The sequence below is a fragment of the Xyrauchen texanus genome, chromosome 49 (genome assembly GCF_025860055.1).
Source record: "Xyrauchen texanus isolate HMW12.3.18 chromosome 49, RBS_HiC_50CHRs, whole genome shotgun sequence".
Classification (NCBI taxonomy): domain Eukaryota; kingdom Metazoa; phylum Chordata; class Actinopteri; order Cypriniformes; family Catostomidae; genus Xyrauchen; species Xyrauchen texanus.
Window position 1 is genome coordinate 19,591,933 of NC_068324.1, and position 14,020 is coordinate 19,605,952.

Here is a 14,020-nt window from a genome sequence, read left to right on the forward strand (position 1 = left end):
CCTTTACTAGGAACAATAGAGGCAGGTGCCTCTCCAGCCAAAAAGCACACATACAGTAGTGAGGGAGGGTAAAAAAGGGGGACTCCATTAAATTTGATATAAAAGGGCTATTTCACATGTCTTCACTGTGCCATAGACCTGCACCCTGTCAGGAGAGAATAGTGAGGAAAATACAAGCCAGAATAGTCACTGTAAATCCTCCTCTTGAGTCTCCTGGGTCCACCTTCGGCCAGACTCTGTCAATCAAACCTCCACCGCAGCTGTAATCTGCAGACAACCATAGGTCTGCATGATTGATAAAATTGCTGAAACTGGGCAATCCTCACTGCCTCTAGTGAGCAGAGCGGACATTGAAATGTTCAGAAATTGATAACAGGCTCACAGTTTCACAGAATCGCAGCGCTCTCAAACACTTCTGTGAAATCCCCCAAACCGGGACAAAGATATTTGTTAATGCGGCAAAATGTGCCAGGATAAAAAGTTAGAATGGTCTTCAAATGTCTTGACCTTCTTGCATGGTTGTGTAGGCAGTAATGAGGCCAGTGAGGAGACCAGTCATAAAACAATGCAAAATGATGCAAATGAATATATAACAATAATAATAAAAAGGTCTTCCTCAAAGAAATGTAAAAATCAGGAGACTAAACCAAAAATCTCAATTTGCTCTTCATGCAATGTCGATGCATTGGAACAAAACATCTGAGATATTAAAGGGGTCATGACATGCCTTTTTTTTATTTATTTTTTTACGTTCCGTGAGGTTCACTTATAATATTAGTAAAGGTTTTTTTGCACAAACAGTCATATAATTGTAAAACATGATTATTTTCTACCCTCATTTTGACCCTCTGTCAGAAACGCTTGGTTTTGGTGCCGTTTCTCCTTTAAGACTTTATTTAAGAGCTTTATTGCCAAGTATGCTTACACATACAAGGAATTTGTCTTGGTGACAGGAGCTTCCAGTCAACAACAATACAAACAATACCAAAAACAGCAGCAAGACATAGGTAATTAAAAACAAAAAAGAACACAAAATAAATAATTATACATATACGTACATACACTCACCTTCATACATACCCACATACACACGTAGTGCAAATCTAATACAATCTGTTATATAAAGAACAAAAACCTGTATATTATGTACAGAGCAATGTAGGTAATGGCAGAAGTGGATAAGTTGGATAATATAAATTTTAATTAAAATTAAACTGTGTATTGCACATAATTATTGCTCAATGGGGCAATTTAATTGTTCATTAGATGGATGGCCTGAGGGAAAAAACTGATCCTGTGTCTGACGGTTCTGGTGCTCAGTGCTCTGAAGCGCCGGCCAGAAGGCAACAGTTCAAAAAGGTAGTGGGCGGGGTGCGTGGGGTCCAGAGTGATTTTACCAGCCTTTTTCCTCACTCTGGAAGTGTATAGTTCTTGAAGGGTGGGCAGGGGGCAACCAATAATCCTCTCAGCAGACCGAACTGTCCTTTGTAGTCTTCTGATGTCTGATTTCGTAGCTGCACCAAACCAGACAGTTATTGAAGTGCAGAGGACAGACTCAATGACTGCTGAGTAGAACTGTTTCAGCAGCACTGGTGGCAGGTTGAACTTCCTCAGCTGGCGAAGGAAGTACAACCTCTGCTGGGCCTTTTTCACAGTGGAGTCGATGTGTATCTCCCACTTCAGGTCCTGTGAGATGGTAGTGCCCAGGAACCTGAATGACTCCACTGCTGCCACAGTGCTGTTTAGAATGGTGAGGGGGGACAATGTTGGGGTGTTCCTCCTAAAGTCCACAATCTTCTCCACTGTTTTGAGCGTGTTCAGCTCCAGGTTGTTTTGACTGCACCAGACAGCCAGCCGTTCAACCTCCTTTCTATATGCAGACTCATCATCATCTCGGATGAGGCCGATGACAGACTTGACAGTAAATTGACAGTAAATGTCCACTGTTATGATTGGCTCTCTGCTTTTGACTGACATGGTCACCGCTACTGGGCAGATCTACTGAAGGGATAAAGTAAAGTAGGTGTTGCTGTTCAGAGGCAAATGTCTACCACAGTGTGACATCACAATGTGGAGGAAGTAGAGAATGAGTTGTTTCAGCAGATTGTATTCAACAAATGCTCTTCTTGCAGTGAGAATGAAGTTTTGAGCTCTGAAACATACAGTATATATTTTTTTATAGTACAATGACCTCTTAAATTTCAAAAGACTAAGGAAAATGTAGTTCCTCATGTCATGACCTCTTTGAAGTACTTTCTTTCTTGCGAGTAAACTTGACTGTACGTTTGTCTAGTAGGATAAAGATATACTATTATTTCAGCTATGCAATCACTAGAGCTTGCACGAGGAGTAGAGTTGTGTGTAACAAATTTTCCTTTTATTGCAGTGCATAAAGCAGCGTGACTGGGTAGTCATAATATGATCCACAGCAAAAACACCATGCATTTTTAAACACCTAGAGGCCACAACTGTTTGATAAACTGATAAAGAGAGATTTGGTGAGGGTCACGGCTCATTTTTGTCAAGGTTAAGTTTAAGGTGATGAGTATGTTTGATATCAGAGAGCCACTCAGAGATCATCTACGAGATTGCAGATGTCGAAACAGACAGTTATGTGTCATCGGCATATTTTTTTTCAATTCAATTTTCTTCCCTGAGGTTTACTTTTAATGTCAGTTATTCTTTTGTCCTTTTTTTTCATCAAAATTTCTTCATAATCTCATTTTCACAACCATTTTCCACACTTTCTCTGAACCTTAGAATGAAACAGGATGTTTAACTCTGCTAAGACACAATTTGCAAATGTATTTGTCGGATCCAATATAGTTTGTAACTGCTTCATCCATCAGTAACATCTTCTTTGCAATGCACATAAAATTGTGCTGAAATGCACCACAAAAAAAAAAAAAAAGTCAGTTCAGACAGAAACAATCCAACATGATCACACGGGAAGTCGGCATGTTGTTTCCGAGAGTTCCAGTACCCTAGGATTGGCCAAATTATGCCAACTCACAGACAAGAGGTATTGCCTATCACACATATTTGTATCAGTTCAGGTGTGTTTATGACCGCAAGCACTGTCCATCTGCAGTGTGGGAGACCCAAGTTCAGTTCTCGCATTGAAAACGGGGTATAATCACGTTCACATAATTCGTGACGAGCAACATTCGTAGGTTGTATTTCTCCCTCCACTGATAGTTAGGTTTAGGTTTGGGTTTGGGGGGTACAGTTTATAAAACATGCATTCCTCTTTACTGTATTACAGCCTATACAGATGAAGACCTTCTCAACTTGCTTTTGGCGCCCCTCTGTGGACATTTCATCCAGAAAATGGAGCTCACACAAGACCATACACCCAACAACACTTACCACTTTGGCCACTGGGGGCAGTGTTTCACATTTTAGTAAGAACAGGCCGATTTTAGCTAAAGAAAGACAACCTACTGTCTCACAGTGAGATCAGTCTGAATGATCAGGGATCATGTTAAAGCCACTCTTTCTTAATGCTGGGATCCCTTGTAAGAATATATTGAGTGAATAATAGACAGTGGTGGATTCAGGCATGGGCGACATGGGTGGGGTGGATTGGGGCGGCGCGAGGCGGCACACACACCACCAACACCAAGCTAGAACCGCTACTGATCATAGATACAAATGAGTGTACAATCTGAACATGTATACTCTATGTTCACATAAATACAGCATAACATAATTTTTTCTAGTGTTACATTGTCAACATAATAATTATTCTTAACCATTGGAACAGCTTGCTGATAATGATTGATATTGCCTTCAATTCAGTCTGATATTCAAAGTTGCCAACGTGTTACATTGACGTTGGTGAAAACAATCCCATAAGAATTAATTTAATGCTTTATTTGAAATAACATCTATTGCAGACATTTAGATGTGATTATTTTTTTCACAAGATGTATTTTTTTTTATATTGCTTGTCTCCACTGTCATTCTTTAGGCTTCGCCATTTTGGATGTTTACCTTTTTAATATTTTTTTAAGGCTAAAAAATAAATACTCACTTTTTGTAGGATTTGTATTCATTGTTTAAACGCATGACTGATTTTTTTTTCACCTCGTGTGAGCGGATTCTCTCTGCAGGCTCGAGTCCCGCCTCCAGTCAATCATTATTCACAGGCTGGCTGCATGGACGCGGGAGGGAGTAATTAGAGCATTGGTTCAAACATTTGTAATTTGCTTTAATTAATGTACATATTACGGCTGATGTGCCGTTGAAATGTAGTTGGAGTTCTTTTTGGCGTTTATGAGAGTGAAAACTCAAGGAAAAAGTATTAGCAAAAGTGCAAACTGTGCTAATTGACCTGTGATTACAGGTGCATCATCGCTAATTTAGCAAAACATTTTATGCCGAGTACAATGTAGAAAATTTAGTTGAAAGAAAAATATCCATAACCTATTTTAATTTTACATAATGTTTATGTTGTGTTAGTATTGATTAAATAAAAGCAGTTATGGTCTATTTATAGAGAATGTGCTAACTGTCACTTAGCAGTGCTTAGGCTAATGCCTGATGATTGATTATGCTTGTAATACAGTTTAATATACTGATTTTGACTCTTATAAAGCATATTAAAAAAAAATATTCTATTAATTTTGTTTGTAGTTTGCATTTGAGTTACAATTTTTGTATTTTTGCGTTTTTAAAGGATAATTCCGGGTTCAATACAAGTTAAGCCCAATCGACAACATTTGTGGCATAATATTGATTACCACAAAAATTTAATTTGACTCCTTTTCTTAAAAAAATAAATAAATAAAAAAATCGAGGTTACAGTGAGGATCTTACAATGAAAGTGATTTGGGACAATGCAAGTGAATGGGGGTCCATTTTTGGAGGGTTTAAACACAGATATGTGAGGCTTATAAATAATAAAAAAAAGCACTTGCATTAATTCATCTTTTAAAACTCATGTATTATTTAAGCTATAACATTGTTTAAATGTAATTTTTGACAGTCATTTTAGGTTTTAGGGTTTGTTGACATTACATCATCATGGTAACGAGGTTGTAAAATAGGCTCTAACTTTACACAGAAAAGGTTAGTAAGTGATTTTATCACAATATAATCATTTTAACACACATATTGGTTATGTCTTGTGGCTAAACTTTTGAAACATTTAAATTTTTTAGTATTTTAACGTTAAAAAATTGGCCCCATTCACTTCCATTGTAAGTGCTTCACTGTAACTCAGATTTTTGCTTCTATTTTATTTTTTTAAAGAAAAGGAGGAATGAGTCAAAATGAATTTTTGTGGAAATCAACATTATACCACAAATGCTGTCGATTGAGATTAACATGTATTGAACCCAGAAAATTCCTTTAATGTTCTGTGGAATTGTGTAGACAGTAGTAATGCAATTCGATGTCACATATGACAATTGGATGCTAGGATATAGCAAGCAGGGCTGCTGATTTTATCAGCAGGTAAGATGATGTTGTACAACAATAAAGTTTATAGGCGCTGTTATATAAATGCAGGTCAGGCCTGATGGAGACCTCATCCATTTTGAGCAACTGAGGTATTCAGTTCACGAATGCTTTATTGATGGCAAGCCACCCATCTAAGCCTGCAGATACTTGTGCATAGGCAAAAGAAGATTAATCGCTCTGGAATAACAGACCTGGATTTCAAGAATTGTGGTGAGGTAGGACTGTGTCATCCTTGCAAAACGCAACACACGCACACATATATTTACACCTGTAAAAGAGAAATGGATTTGAGCACTCCTGATTGACTTGGTAGCCATAAAGTACCTGCTATAAATATGTCACTTTTTGCAGTTTTGATCATTTCAAGGCCTTTAGTTTATTTTTCCAAGGCTTTAGCCATGAAAGGCTGGGAGCTACTACTTCCAGTAGTTTCTGATGTTGGAGAGGCCCTGAAGGATTTCTCAAAAGACTGCATTAATTGGTTTGACAATTGCAATTTTTGTTCTCATTTATGATTGTTTCCTATCAAAACAATAAGTTGGGGCAGGCATATCGAAGGGCTTGTCTATTTGTAAATAGTCAGAACCATCCTAACAAAACCTCAGCTGTGTCCTATCTTGTATACTGTCAGAGTATGTACTGCAGTTTATGAATAACTTCTTGGCCTCTGAGACCTTGCGTGCAGGTAAGTAGTATGAATATTCCCAGACATACTTCATTCAGGAACTTGGTCTGACTGTATGATGTACTAACAAGAACTATGGACATACATGGGTGGCCAGAAGTTTGGAATAATGTACAGATTTTGCTGTTTCGGAAGGAAATTGGTAATTTAATTCACCAAAGTGGCATTCAACTGATCATGTGGTATTCAGGACATTTCTGATGTAAAAACATTACCATCACTATTTGAAAAAAGTCATTTTTGATCAAATGTAGACAGGCCCCATTTCCATCAGCCATCACTCCAACATCTTATCCTTGAGTAATCATGCTAAATTGATCATTTGGTACTAGAAAATCACTTGCTATTATATCAAACACAGTTGAAAGCTATTTGATTTGTTAAATGAAGCTTATCATTGTCTTTGTGTTTGTTTGTGAGTTGTCACAGTATGCAATAGACTGTCATGTCTTAAGGTCAATATTAGATAAAAAATTGCAAAACATTTACAGCTTTCTCTAGAAACTTGTCAGTCAGTCATTGTTTTGAGGAATGAACTCTATACAATGATTTCAAAGATTTAATACATTTTACCAACTTTTGGGCCAGTTTCTAGGTAAAATCCCAGGCCGATTTCTCTTCCCAGTCCACCCATGATTTTATACAAAGGTGTCTTTGTACAGTCTTCAAAGACAAAGGGCAACTGGCTCTAACAAGGACAGAAAGAGATGTGGAAGGCCAGATGTACAACTAAACAAGAGGACAAGTACATCAGAGTCTCTAGTTTGAGAAATAGACATCTCACATGTCCTCAGCTGACAGCTTCATTGAATTCTACCCGCTCAACACCAGTTTCATGTACAACAGTAAAGAGAAGACTCTGGGGTGCAGGCCTTTTGTGAAGAATTGCAAAGAAAAATACACTTTTGAAAAAAAAAAAAAAAAAGGTTAGAGTGGATCAAAGGAACAGACATTGGACAACAGATAATTGGAAAAGAGTGTTATGGATCTTAACCCCATTGACCTTTTGTGGGATCAGCTAGACTGTAAGGTGCGTGAGAAATGCCCGACAAGACAGACACATCAATGGCAAGTGCAACAGGAAGTGTGGGGTGAAATGTCACCTGAGTATCTGGACAAACTGACAGCTAGAATGCCAAGGATCTGCAAATCTGTCATTGCTGCATGTGGAGACTTTTATTTGGTGAGAAATCTTTGAAATAATTTAAGAAGTTCTGAACATTTCTTTCAAATTGTAATAGTACATTTTCACATTATTAATGTCCTGACTATACATTGTGATCAGTTGAATGCCACTTTGGTGAATAAAAGTACAAATTTCTTTCCATAAGAGCAAAATCTGTACATTATTCTAAACTTTTGGCCGCTCTGGTGTTAAACAAAAACTATTTAATTTAACTTTCATGGTACCTGGAGCCTCTGTTTTAATTTTTTAATTCAGTGTTTATCAGTGTTTAATTCAGTGCTTCTCAGCTGCTGTGCAGGGCCAGCCCTAGTGTTTTGGGAACCCTAAACAGATTTAAAAAATGAGTTCCTCCTACCTACAGGGACACCTAACCAAACTCACCCAACATGATTAACTAAGCAAGCGTAAAATTGTGCAAACAAACAAGTCAATTTATTTATAAGTATAAAGCTTCTAATTACAAAACAATCATCTGTATTTTATTAGTGCAGGTATAACTGCATCAAATGTACAAAAATGAAAGAAAATATATATTTTTAAACTAACCAAACACCAATCACATGCACAAATGAATAAATATCTTAATGAATTCTCACGATTGTGCAAATGATAAAGAAAGAATTAGCTACAGTAAAGTAAAGGTGTGCTCAGTAATTTTTCTAATTAAAAAAGTTGTACTACTATAGAAAGGAACTTTAATTTTGAAACATTTGTATAAAATCAGGAGCTCACATGAGACGAAGACTCCAGTCATATCAGTAACATTACAAAAGCTGTTTAAATATACTTGGAGAGGGTCCCCTATTGGGGGCGGCTGTCATTTTTACATGATCACTTGACCATGGGTCTGATGAAGAGCCTGGTGGCTTAAAATGTCGCCTCACCTCACTCTGAATAGTGAATTTCTTCTAGGGGTGGAGATTTTTATTCATTGTAGTGACTTATTCTTTTTATTCCATTCACTAAAAAGATTCATTCAGATTCATTCATTGATTCATTCACTGTCCAGATCTTCGAGTTTAATTGACGCCAAATTACTTTTAGTAATTGCACTGAAAGCAATAATTCTCGACCAGAACAAGTTTAATTATCCTTCTACGTTCTAGAATCCACATTCAATTCTATTATGAGACTTCATCACTGCAGAGTGTTAACGCATCATAAGTCTTTCCCACAAATGACAACAAAGCATATCTATAATATTGTGAACTACTGAGCATGACTTTTTATCAAGCTATACAAAAAAATGTCAATATGTCATTGTAATGAGTGGTCATCACTCACTTTTATTCATAATTCATCTGGCCCATTTTTTTGTTGAACGGGATTGACAAGATGAACGAACGACATGCAGCTCCTCCTCTTGGTCAGCAGATCATTGCTCATGATGACTGATTCATTCATGTTGGTTGTGAACAAGTTTACAAGTACATTTTGTTCGTTCATGACACGAACGAAATGACCAAATAGTTCAGTGGGTCCAACCTATAATATGCTCCTTCACATCCCGCTCTCGAATGCTATTCGCTGGCGCTGAAGTCAGTCTTTAAAAGCATGACAAAGGAAGACAAATGGAATTTGCATCTCTACAAATGTACGAAGACACCTTATAAATAGTTTAAACATCATAACAGTTTTCGCCACAAATGGCAGGTCTTCTTTTCCTTATATTTTGTCTAATGCTGGTCTTAATTATTACCAAAACAATGAAAAAGTTCAAGAAAAGCCTATATATCGTACACTGCATCAAAGCACAAGATTTCCATCCATAATGCATGTTATTTTAACTGTATGGTCTTCAGTCATTTTTACACATTCATACATTGGGGATCATGTTTTGTACATACCTTTAAACTTGTCATTAGTGGATTTTACCCCTTTCTCTCCTTGTTGAACGTGACTGATTCACATGCTGAACTGAACGAACGACATGCCTACATCTCGTTCTGCAGATCAGCAGTTTACTATTTTGTTCACAAATTAATTTTCTTTGTGTCGTTCAGACTCAAATGACCGACTAGTTCAGTGAAGGGGCGTATTTATTCAGTGGGTGAAACCACTGAATAGCAGTAGAGCTCATTAGCTTCGAAAGGGAGAGATGTCTGTAAACAAAAAATATGAGTCAGTGTATGGATGCGAACAAGAACAAGTCGTTCATTTAAAAGATTCATTCAAAAAGACTGATTCATTCATGAATGAAACATCACTAATTTCTTCAATGGCTTTGGGAACTGAAAACTATGCTTTTGAGTGGTGCTGCATAAGTTTGAGTAAGGTTGATGCCGTTTACACTTGGTGGTACATTTAAATGTATTTGCACCCTGTTTAAAACGTAGCGAATACGATTTGCACAGAATAATTTTTTTTGCTTACTCTGAGTTTGTGTAGGAGTCAGTGTTGTGCTGTGAGCCGGAGGTTTGCTGGATTCCATCTCTAAGATAATGTTACCTAGTGTTGCAGACTGTCTGTTAACGCGGAATACAAGCTATTAATGAGGCAAGGCTCTCGGGAGCACTCATAAACGTCACATCATTTGGATTTTCCCGGCAAAAGTGGCCTGCTCCTATTGTAGAATAATCATTTTTAGATGGTATAATAATCATTCTTAGATATCAAAATACTTACATGAGTTTCTAGGCCTTTGTGTGAGCCAGGAGAGAGCATATGAGGTTACTAAAAGTGTTGATGCTGCAGAGAACACAAAGAATGGTATACAACCTTGAAATACAGGATGTACTTCTTTAATCAGTTATTATATGAATGGTGTCTTGTATTCTTGCAGCTGGTGTTTTGCTGTTTCTGTTAATTAGTAGTATTCTGACATATATCTTTGGTGTATTTCCTTTATGCTGACATGTATCTCTAAAATATGTGGTGTATCTCATTAAAATACAGGATGCACTTCTTACGAAAACACTTTTAATAAGTTAGATATCTCTTATATGATATGTTTCTGGCATGGTGTTTTACCTTGATGAGTTAAATATCTTTGGAGCTTGTATTTTCTTTCATTAATCAAATGATACTGTGTATGAACAAACAAGGCCGCCTCATTATGAGGGTACACTGAAATGTAGGGCAAAGGTAAAAGGTATGTGATGGGGACATGGCTGTTTGTATCATACACAGGTGTTTCTAAAATTGATGAACTTTTATCATGAACTATGACTTATGTCAAAAATAAGTGGAGTTACCAGTTGATGTATGTTTTTTTTTTAAAAATAATTAGATGGGGGATTTGCCACCAATATTTAATTAGTAAGGAAAATAGAACATATTGGTGGCGAAGGAAAGAGACAAGAGCAATTATTCTATTGGTCAGAGATAATGGGCAAGAAGATAACAAAAAGGTATATAACTGAGAACTCAGGAGGATAGAGTCAGAACAATCAGCTGACTGGTCTCTTGTTTGTTGGTGATCAATAAACTACAACTTTGGCATCTGGAACTCAAGACTCTGAAAGTTTTCTTCAACTTAGAGAAACTCTTCGCAATATTCCACGACACTCCCTTTGCATGAAAATCAGTCTACAGGCTTTAATAGGCAACCTAGTAAGTCCGAAAAAAAAGGGCTAATTTTTTAAGTTGCGTTACAAGCCGTTCACAAAAAAAGGGCTAATATTACATGAACATTGTTACTGTTGCAAAAGAAAGAAGAATAGTTAACCCAAAAATGAAAATTCTCTCATCATTTACTCACCTATTGCCATCCCAGATGTGTATGACTGTCTTTCTTCAGCAGAACACAAATTAAGATTTTTAGAAGAATATTTCAGCTCTGTAGGTCCATACAATGCAAGTGAATGGGTGCCAGACTCCAGTAGATTTAATAATGTCTTCTGAAGTGAAACGCTAAGTTTGTGTAAGAAATATATCGATATTTAAATGTTTTTCTTACTAAAAATGTTCTCTGTCGGCCAGCTTGAGGTTTGAATGTTAACGAGGGTGGAGTTTAAACTTCTTTGCGCGTGACGTATCTATCTTGATAGATATTCACATGTAGATCCCTTCTATGGACGATGATGCTGTTTCCACACGAAAGCAGTTTATACAGTGGTCTGAGGCATTCTCCATTCACGATTCAATCAGCTCTCCTTGTTGATCGTTCCAAGATGGTGCCTCTGTTAACATGTGCAAACCAACTAAATGAGGCATCTATGTATGATTATCTATGCTTCTCTTTTGTAAACAACACTGCTTCTGTTTTTTTTTTCTTCGTATATCACATGTCAGTTCTCACGTGAACTTGCCAACGCGCTTGAATTTTTTTACTACAAATGTTTTTAATTTCGTGCCTGGGCTGCGATCACATGCAGACAGTTTTTTATGAATGGTTCATGTTCTCAATGCCCAGCTATCAGCCCCAGCGTAGAGCACCCCGCATGAAGCGCACGCCCCCCGTCTCCCGAACGGCCTTGAGGGCCCGGAATTCTCCCAAGCGTTCCTGAGATGGATGACCCAGGGAACGAGACGTTTGCTCCGGAGCTGGTAAGCAGACCACTGTGTCACCTGGTGGAGGGCCAGGAGGAGAACCTTCAGTTAAAGGTATTTTCTTTGCCGCATCCCCTTCGGGCTGTGGTTCCCACATTCTCAATAATAGAGCAATTTCCTCATTCCCTGGGTCTCGCCAGGTATGTCGAAACCGATCGTCCCCTTAGAGCCCCTCGCTTTCACTTACCAACCCATCGCGCTGGTTGGCCCGGACCATCCGACTCGGCTACGCTATTCAGTTCGCCAGGACCCCGCCCCCTTTCGCCGACATCCGCTTTACCTCGGTGCACGGTGAAGATGCCAACACCCTGCGTGCGGAGATCGCGACCCTTCTACTCAAAGATGCGATAGAGCCTGTCCCTCCAGCCGAGATGAAGAAGGGTTTCTACAGACCATACTTCATCGTATCCAAGAAAGGTGGCGGCTTTCGACTGATCTTGGACTTGCGAGTTTTGAACCGGGCCTTGCACAAACTCACGTTCAATGTGCTCATGCAAAGACACATTCTAACTTGCGTCTGGCATCAAGATTGGTTCGCAGCTGTAGACCTGAAGGACGCGTACTTCCCCGTCTCTATCTTGCCTCGACTCCGACCCTTTTTACGGTTCGGGTTCGACGGCCAGGCGTATCATTACAAGGTCCTCCCGTTCGGCATGTCCCTGTCCCCTCGTGTCTTCACGAAGGTCGTGGTAACACGACGCTGAACCGAGCCACTGTTATGGCTGAACCTCATTCTCGGCTCCTCAGTGCAAAACCTGAATGGACAGACACATATTTCCCTCCCTTTATAACTGTAATTTATAAAATGTCCGGGGGTGGGACATGCAAATTATGTCTGCCAATTTCTCTTTGGCCATTTCTTAAGTTCAGAGATGTGCGAGGCTCTCAAGAGAGACTCCTAGTGTCACTTCTTTGACACAACGTCTCGTTCCCTCCATCAGGGAATGGAGGTTACAACAGTAACCTAGACATTTCCTGCTTTTCTTCAAGTAAAGTGAACGTCCTTTTTATCAAAACAACTTATACAGAAGGCACTCAACATAAGTTTGAAATTCTGAACAGTTTATTTAAAAAAGAAAAAAAAAGATGCTAGACAGTTCTTGAATGAACACTGAGGGCATGCGGAGTTTGGGCAGGCATGTCTTTTGGGACAAAACCAATCTGAAGTCTTTATCTACATCCGAATTCTTAGAGAAAAATTAGGGAAAAGTAGCTTCTTAAGTAAATTATTTTTTCCACATGTCATATGGACTGCAGATTGCAGTCTTTAGGCACAATCAGACTACATTTCCTGGTGCAGAGCGCTAGATGTGGATAGGAAGTGTAATCAAGCTTGAAATTATGATTGTCAAAGAAACTGCTATGATTTATAGTGTAAAAGGAGGCATATTTTGATATGTTTTCATCCAAAGTTGATTAGATCGCATCTGAAGATATTGATTTAACAACTGGAGTCAAATGGATTACTTTTATGCTGCCTTTATGTGCTTTTTGGAGCTTTGAAGTTTTGGTCACCATTCACTTGCATTGTTTGGACTTACAGAGTGAAATATTCTTCTAAAATTCTTCATTTGTGTTCTGCAGAAGAAAAAAAGTCTGCATTATATTCCAAGAAGCAGCCTTGAATTTAAGTTATTTTTTTATTAAAATCTTGTTTGTTATATGTTCATGAGAGAAGCTCGTTCAAACGAGAACTTGATTTGTATAGCACTGCAGCAAAGAAAAAAGAAAAGTGTGCACTCTAGTGTGAATGATCAACAGATATCATGATTTTCACTGAAAAACTTTCACTTAAATTCCGGGTTGTTTCTCATCACAACCTTTTGTCTGGCTTCAGAAGACTTAGAACATGATGCACAAGTCATATGGACATATTTCTGATACCTTTACAAATGTGTATGTGCAGAATTTACATTTCCACTGTATGGCAGGTCATCAATGGGTAATCTTTAAAAGAAAAAGAGAAAAAATCTGTCACTCAAAAGACAATAAACATCTAATAAAAACAGATACATAAACCGTTTTTTCACGAAAGTGTGGGCCGTTCGGATAATGTGGGGGGCAATGAGTTATGGAAAAATCACAGGTATTATTTTAAAATTAGTCCTGCAAAATTTTGTTATAACTTATATGATTATGTTTTAATGTTGTTATTTTAATGCATTTACAAAATTATGCTTGAATTGTAAAGA